At 38.6% G+C, this 8,447-nt stretch overlaps 1 non-coding gene across 1 annotated transcript; it reads right to left on the bottom strand.

Annotated features, from left to right (window-relative positions):
* Positions 1–603: 603 nt before the first annotated feature.
* Positions 604–722, bottom strand: LOC133252178 (5S ribosomal RNA). The gene has a single exon (XR_009737808.1). It is a non-coding gene; the product is annotated as a 5S ribosomal RNA (ribosomal RNA).
* Between the last annotated feature and the right edge of the window lie 7,725 nt (positions 723–8,447).

Here is an 8,447-nt window from a genome sequence, read left to right as displayed (position 1 = left end):
TCCATCATATTTTAGGTGTGTTAAACTCTTCTCTTTAGGGTCAGCAACAAATCGGGCTTCCCTGGTAATTCAGCTGGTAAGGAATCCACCTGCAATGCAGGAGACCCCAGTTCAGTTCCTGGGTTGGGAACATCCACTGGAGAAGAGAAAGGCTACCCACTCCGGTATTCTGGCCTGGAGAATTCCATGGACTGTATAGTCCATGGGGTTGCAAAGAGTTAGACACAACCAAAGAGTATGCACATGTTTTATGGAGAAAATTGTATATTTATAAAAGACATTTGAAAGACATACAAATGATGATGTTTTCATGACTGGGAAGTTCTCCCCCAGATTGACTATAAATTTTATGAACTTCCAATCAAATTCAAATAAAACGAAGAATAGCCAAGATCCAGAGGGGTAGGAAATGGTAGATAAGAATTCCTTCAAAGAATTCTTTCAAAGCTAGAGCCATTAAAATATAGTCATATTGCTGGAAGAATGAATAAATACACCTATGGAAGTGAATAGAAAGGCCAGAAACAGATATAGATAGATAAATAGATAAGCCAAATACACAACACAAGAAGCAGACTTTTTTTTTTATTTTTTTTTTTTTTAAGCCTACAGCACCCGGTATTCCCAGGCGGTCTCCCATCCAAGTACTAACCAGGCCTGACCCTACTTAGCTTCCGAGATCAGACGAGATCGGGCGCATTCAGGGTAGTATGGCCATAGACAAGAAGCAGACTTTTTAAAGAAATCAGAGACAGGGACTTCCCTGGCAGTCCAGTGGTTAAGACACCATGTTCCCACTGCAGGGGGTGCAGGTTCAATTCCTGGTTGGGGAACTAGAATCCCACCATGCCATGCAAAGCAGCAAAAATAAAAACAAAATAAAAAGTCAGGGAGAAACCATATGCAATTCAATCAGCAGTTCTAAGATAATTAACTATCCATATGAAGACAAGATAAAGTTAGAGGGGGGAAAAGGGTGGGAGGTGAAAGGGAGGTTCAAGAGGGAGGAGAAATAGGCACACTTATGGCTAATTCATGTTGATATATGGCAGAAATCAAACCAATATTGTAAAGCAGTCAATCAATTAAAAATAAATAAACATAATTTTAAAAAATGATAAGATAAAGTTAGAGCAAAACTGTAAAACCTTTAGAAGAAAACAAAATATCGTACAAATTTTTAGGATACACAAACAGTTCATGCAAATCAACAAAAAAAGGAACAACCCAACTGACAAAAGGGCAGGAGGCCTAAAGAGACATTTCTCCTAAGAAGACATGTGGATGACAAATAGACACGTGAAAAGATGTTCAACATTGGTAATTATTCAGTTCAGTTCAGTTTAGTTCAGTCGCTCAGTCGTGTCTGACTCTTTACAACCCCATGAATCGCATCACGCCAGGCCATCCTGTCCATCACCAACTCCTGGAGTTCACTCAAACTCACGTCCATCAAGTCAGTGATGCCATCCAGCCATCTCATCCTCTGTCATACCCTTTTCCTCCTGCCCCCAATCCCTCCCAGCATCAGAGTCTTTTCCAATGAGTCAACTCTTCACATGAGGTGGCCAAAGTACTGGAGTTTCAGCTTCAGCATCATTCCTTTCAAAGAACACCCAGGGCTGATCTCCTTGCAGTCCAAGGGACTCTCAAGAGTCTTCTCCAACACCACAGTTCAAAAGCATCAATTCTTCGGTGCTCAGTCTTCTTCACAGTCCAACTCTCACATCCATACATGACCACAGGAAAAACCATAGCCTTGACTAGATGGACCTTTGTTGGCAAAGTAATGTCTCTGCTTTTGAATATGCTATCTAGGTTGGTCATAACTTTCCTTCCAAGGAGTAAGCATCTTTTAATTTCATGGCTGCAGTCACCATCTGTAGTGATTTTGGAGCCCAAAAAAATAAAGTCTGACACTGTTTCCACTGTTTCCCCACCTATTTCCCATGAAGTGATGGGACCGGATGCCATGATCTTAGTTTTCTGAATGTTGAGCTTTAAGCCAACTTTTTCACTCTCCTCTTTCACTTTCATCAAGAGGCTTTTGAGTTCCTCTTCACTTTCTGCCATAAGGGTGGTGTCATCTGCATATCTGAGGTTATTGATATTTCTCCTGGCAATCTTGATTCCAGCTTGTGCTTCATCCAGCCCAGCATTTCTCATGATGTACTCTGCATATAAGTTAAACAAGCAGGGTGACAGTATACAGCCTTGACGTACTCCTTTTCCTATTTGGAACCAGTCTGTTGTTCCATGTCCAGTTCTAACTGTTGTTTCCTGACCTGCGTATAATGCAAATCAAAACTACAGTGAAGTACTACCTCACACCAGTCAGAAAGGCTATCCTTAAAGAATCTACAAATAACAAATGCTAGAAAGTGTGTGGAGAAAAGAGAACCCTCCTACATTGTTGGTAGGAATGGAAACAGGTGCATCCACTATGGAAAACAGTATGGAGGTTCCTCAAAAAACTAAAAATAGAGTTGCCATATGACCCGGAAATCCCACTCCTGGGCATATATCCAGACAAAACTCTAGTTCAAAAGATGTATGCACTCCTATGTTTATAGCAGCACTATTCACAGTAGCCAAGACATGGAAACAACCTAAATGTCCATCAGCAGATGAATGGATAAAGAAGATGTGGTGCTTCTTCTACAATGGGATACTACTTGGCCATAAACAAATGAAATAATGCCATTTGCAGCAACATGGATGGATCTAGATACTATCATACTAAATGAAGTCAGAAAGAGAAAGACAAGTACCATATGATATCACTCACATGAGGAATCCAAAATACGACACAAATGAATATATCTATGAAACAGAAACAGACTCACAGACATAGAGAACAAACTTGTGGTTGCCAAGGGGGAGGCAAGTAGAGGAGGGATGGATTATGAGTTTGGTATTAGCAGGTGGAAACTAATATACACAGGATGAATAAACAACAAGGCCCTGCTGCTGCTACTGCCGATGCTAAGTTGCTTCAGTCGTGTCCGACTCTGCGCGACCCCATAGACGGCAGCCCACCAGGCTCCCCCGTCCCTGGGATTCTCCAGGCAAGAACACTGGAGTGGGTTGCCATTTCCTTCTCCAATGCAGAAAAGTGAAAAGTGAAAGTGAAGTCGCTCAGTTGTGTCCAACTCTTCACGACCCCATGGACTGCAGTCTACCAGGCTCCTCTGTCCATGGGATTTTCCAAGCAAGAGTACTGGAGTGGAGTGCCATTGCTTTCTCCGCAACAAGGCCCTACTGTAACTATATTCAATACCTTGTGATAAACCATAATGGAAAAGAATATGAAAAAGAATGTATGTATGTATATATGTGTGTATATAACTGAATCACTTTGCTGTAACAGCAAAAATTAACACAACATTGTAAATCAACTATACTTCAATAATTTTTCCAGTCAAAACATTTTTTCATTTTTATTAGAGTATAGTTGACTTATAATTTTGTGTTACTGTACAGCAAAGTGAATCAACTACACAAAAGTGTATATCCCCTCTTTTTTGGATTTCCTTCCATCTATGTCATCACAGAGCACTGAGTAGGCACAGTTTCCTGTGCTATACAGTAGGTTCTCATTAGTTATCTATTTTATACATAGTATCAATAGTGTCTGTGTGGTTTTTGTCGCTAAGTCATATCTGACTCTTTTCCACCCCATGGACTGTAGTGCACCAGGCTTCTCTGTCCATAGAATTTCCCAGGCAAGAATAGTAGAGTGGGTTGCCATTTCCTCCTCCAGGAGATCTCGACCCAGGAATTGAACCCCCATCTCCTTCACTGGCTGGCAGATTCTCTACCATATGAGCCACCAGGGAAGCCTCACCAATAGTGTATATATGTCAATACCAATATCCGCATTCATCCCAAACTCCCCTTAGTGTTCATATATTTGTTCTCTATGTCCGTGTCTATTTCTGTTTTGCAAATAAGATCATCTATACCATTTTTCTAGATTCCACATATATGCATTAATATATGATATTTGTTTTTTCTGATTTACTTCACTGTATGACAGTCTCTAGGTCAATCTGCATCTCTACAAATGATCCAATTTCATTCCTTATGACTGAGTAATATTCCATTGTATACATATACCATATCTTCCTCAGCCATTCCTCTGCTGATGGACATTTAGCTTGCTTCCACATCCTGGCGAGTACAAACAGCACAGCAATGAACACTGGGGTGCATGCATCCTTTTGAATTATGGTTTTATCTGGTTATATGGCTGGTAGTAGGATAACTGGGTCGTATGGTAGTTCTGTTTTTAGTTTTCTGAGAATCCACCACACTGTTCTCCATAGTGGTTTATCAACTTACATTCCTACTAATAGTGCAAGAGAGTTCCTTTTTCTCCATGCCCTCTCCAGCATTTATTGTTTGTAGATTTTTTAATGATGGCCCTTCTGATGGGTGTGAAGTGATACCTCATTGCAAAAAATAAAATACCTGTACAACTGAGAGTAAAAAAGTTTTCTTAACAAGTAACTACAAATACAAACCATAAAGGGAAAGAGAAATAAATTTGAGTACGTTTTATATTCAGGGAGATATTTGTACTTGCTTGCTTGTCTCTGCACAAAGAAATCCAGAAGGAAGGAAGTAACAGTGCTGGAGGGCTAGACAGATGGAGAATATGATTGAAAGAAAATCATTTCATTTATATTTACAAGAGTGTTAACCATGTGACTATAGTATCCATTTTAAAAATAAGTTTTTTTATTTATGGTATCTTCAAAGGATTCCATAAGTAAAGTGAAAAGACAAGCCACAATCTGAGGCAAGATGTTTATGGTCACATAAAATTGTATTAGTATGTTGGACCACATAAAGAAATTTTTAATAAGAAAAAAGACATTTCAATAAAAACTAGGCAAAAGTATGAACACACGAAACACAGAAATGAAACCTGATGGGCAATAATACGATGAAAGGTTACTCAACTTCATAATAACTAGAAAAATGCTCCTTAAATTTACATTGCAGTACAATTCCACCCTCATAAGGGTAGCAGTAATGAACAAGTTCAATAGCACCCAGTGTTGATGAGTTCCTGGGGAAGCAGGGTCTTTATATGCTTCTAGAGGAAGTACACATTGGCACCATCACTTTGAAGAGCAATTTGGTAAAATCTAATTAAGTTAAAGATGTGTATATCCTGTAATCCAGCAGTTAACATTTCCAAGTATATACTAGAGAGTGTATGCACAAAATAATATTTAAAGAACAATCACAGTAGCACTGTTTATAATAAAGAAAAATTGGAAACCTTCTAAATGACCATTGGCAAATAAAAAAAAAGATAAAGAGTTGTAGTCTATTCACAGAATGGAAACATTAAATGAATGAAATAGAACTACATGTATTAACATGGCTGCTGCTGCTGCTGCTAAGTCACTTCAGTCATGTCCGACTCTGTGTGACCCCAGAGACAGCAGCCCACCAGGCTCCCCCGTCCCTGGGATTCTCCAGGCAAGAGCACTGGAGTGGATTGCATTTCCTTCTCCAATGCATGAAAGTGAAAAGTGAAAGTGAAGTCGCTCAGTCGTATCCGACTCTTTTCGACCCCATGGACTGCAGCCCACCAGGCTCCTCCATCCATGGGATTTTTCCAGGCAAGAGTACTGGAGTGGGGTGCCATTGCCTTTTCTGATTAACATAGCTAAATCCCCAAAAAACCCTAAGATTAGGTTTAAAAAGCAACTCCCTTAAAGATATGTACAATATGGTATCATTTATATCAAGTTTTTAAAACACTGAAAATACATACTATACATTGTCTGTTGGTACAGTCATATGTGATGATTGTAACAAAACATAATAAAGACAACCAAAATAATCCCTGTCAGTGGTTTGTTATCAGTGGGAGTGAAGAGAATAGAATAAGGGCACCTAAGCGACTTCAACTGTACCTGTAATATCCTATCTATTTTTTAAGGTTTTTTCATGTGGGCCATTTTTAAAGTCTTCATTCAATTTGCTACAATATTATTCCTGTTTTAAATTTTGGTTTTTTGGCTGTGAGGCATATGGGATCTTGGCTCCCCAGCTAGAAACCAAATCTGCACCCCTCCATTGGAAGGCAAAGTCTTAACCACTGAACTACCAGGGAAGTCCCTATTATTTTTTCATCTAAAGAAAATATGGCAGGATATTGACGTATAATAAATAGAGCAGGTTAGTGGATAATAGGTGTTGAGCACAGCAGAGTCTGCTAGATACTTCTCTATAGCTTTTTACATAATGAATACATTTTTAAAGTTGGACCCAGACTGTAAATAATGTAAGAATCTTTGAGAGAATGGCAACATTTATCCTTTACTCTATGTCCTATTTTTTAAAAATTCATTGCTATACTTTTTATTAAAGTGCAAATATACAAATATAAACCATAAACGGTAATAATCTATTCTTTAATATAAATATGACTCTGGAGGGTGGGTATAATTTAATTTTTCTAATAAAAACTCTTTTCAAAATTTCAAAAAGGAAATAAAAGAAAAAAATGAAGTTTCACTTTTAAGATGATAAACTAAATCAAGGCCACAGTCTTCTCTTTTGGGAGCAAATCCATAAAAATGTTGGCAAAATTGTTAATATATGCTTAAGTTTAAAACAAGAAAGGACACTCTAGTTGACTACAAAATGTGAAGAATCCATGAAAGGCAAAAAAATAGAGAGAAAGCTGAAAGCCACAAAAGGATGCCACTGGCCAGGATATAAAACAAAAACAACTCACACCCCCCCACACACACCAAAAAAAAAAAAGATGGGAAAAAAAGGAAAGGGTGGAAAAGCAAAAAATGTTTCTCACTCATAGAGAAAACTCAGGGCCAGAGAAGTCCTGAGTCAGTGGTGACTAACAGAGACCTGGTAACAAGAATACAGATGTAAGCCTGCACATTCCCACTACCACCAAGCATCAGCATGAAGGTGTCTGCCTCCAGGGAGGAGCAGTGATTGTGGATGCTTAGGTAAGAGAGACAGGTGCTATCCCAGATAGAAGGGGAACATTGCTAGTGGGCCAGGCTCACTCATGCCCATATCATCCCCCAGGTGTCCTCCTCAGTAAAGCAGTAATTGTGGTTCCCACCCAATCTGACAAATGTTCTGTGCACAGAACAGGCAGACACTAAGGGTCACTCAACTAAAGATAAGCACACAGGGATGGTTCACCAAACATCAACAACCTGAGAGAGGGAAACTTTGCAAACAGGACTGCTAATTCCAAGGAAATAGACTCAGGAAAGCAATTATGACAGGATTTTTTATTAACAAAATGTTTTACATACTTAGAAAAGTATGAGGATAACATAACCATTAACTAAAAAGGACAGGCTATGAAAAATCACATCTTAATATAAATTAAACTTTTGATATTTAAAAAAAAAACTCAATAAATGGGCTGAGTTGCAAAATAGATACATCTAAAGAAGGAATCTGAGGCCAGAAACTTTCAGAACAGGGAAACAAAGAATGGAAAAGAAGAAACTACATAAGAAAATTAGTGAGGGGAAAGTAGGGGGAAGAAAAACAAACATTAAACATAGCCCACAACTGAAGATATACATGTAACTTCAGAAAGAAAGGACCCAAGGCGTGCTAAAATAAATCTCACACACACCTACCAGATGTGAAAACTTGAGATAAAACCTCTATGATTAAAACAGCATGATACCATGCATGACTATACACAGGCCAATGGAACAAAAGAGAAAATCCAGAAATGCAAAATTTTAGTTTTCAATAATGTACTATCTCAAATCAGCAGGGAAAAGATGGGCTTTAAGGAAAAAATTGTGTTGGTACACTAGACTATCAGAGAGAAGATAAAACTTGATCAGTTTCTTATACTACACCCCGGGATAAACTCCAAACAAATCAGAGTTCTAAAAGTTAAAAATGAAACCATACAAGTATTAGAAAAAAATGGATGAAAATTCAGCATGATTGGAAAAAGTGGGAAAAACTTTTCTTACTCTGTTTCAAAATCCAGAAGTAATTAAAAACAAAAACATAAATTTGACTTCAAGAAAGTCAAGGTTTTACAGGACCAAAAAAAAAAAAAAAATCAATAGCTCCTGTATACTAACTCTAACCAATTATAATTTGCAGTAGGAAAAAAAAAAAGATATCAGTACCATAATGTATCTTCAGTTCAGTTCAGTTCAGTCGCTCAGTCGTGTCCAACTCTTTGCGACCCCATGAATCACAGCACGCCAGGCCTCCCTGTCCATCACCAACTCCCAGAGTTCACTCAGACTCATGTCCATAGAGTCAGTGATACCATCCAGCCATCTTATCCTCTGTCGTCCCCTTCTCCTCCTGCCCCCAATCCCTCCCAGCATCAGAGTCTTTTCCAATAAGTCAACTCTTCACATGAGGTGGCCAAAGTACTGGAGTTTCAGCTTTAGCATCATTCC

The sequence above is a fragment of the Bos javanicus genome, chromosome 7 (genome assembly GCF_032452875.1).
Source record: "Bos javanicus breed banteng chromosome 7, ARS-OSU_banteng_1.0, whole genome shotgun sequence".
Lineage (NCBI taxonomy): Eukaryota > Metazoa > Chordata > Mammalia > Artiodactyla > Bovidae > Bos > Bos javanicus.
This window is presented reverse-complemented; position numbering and strand designations above follow the sequence as displayed.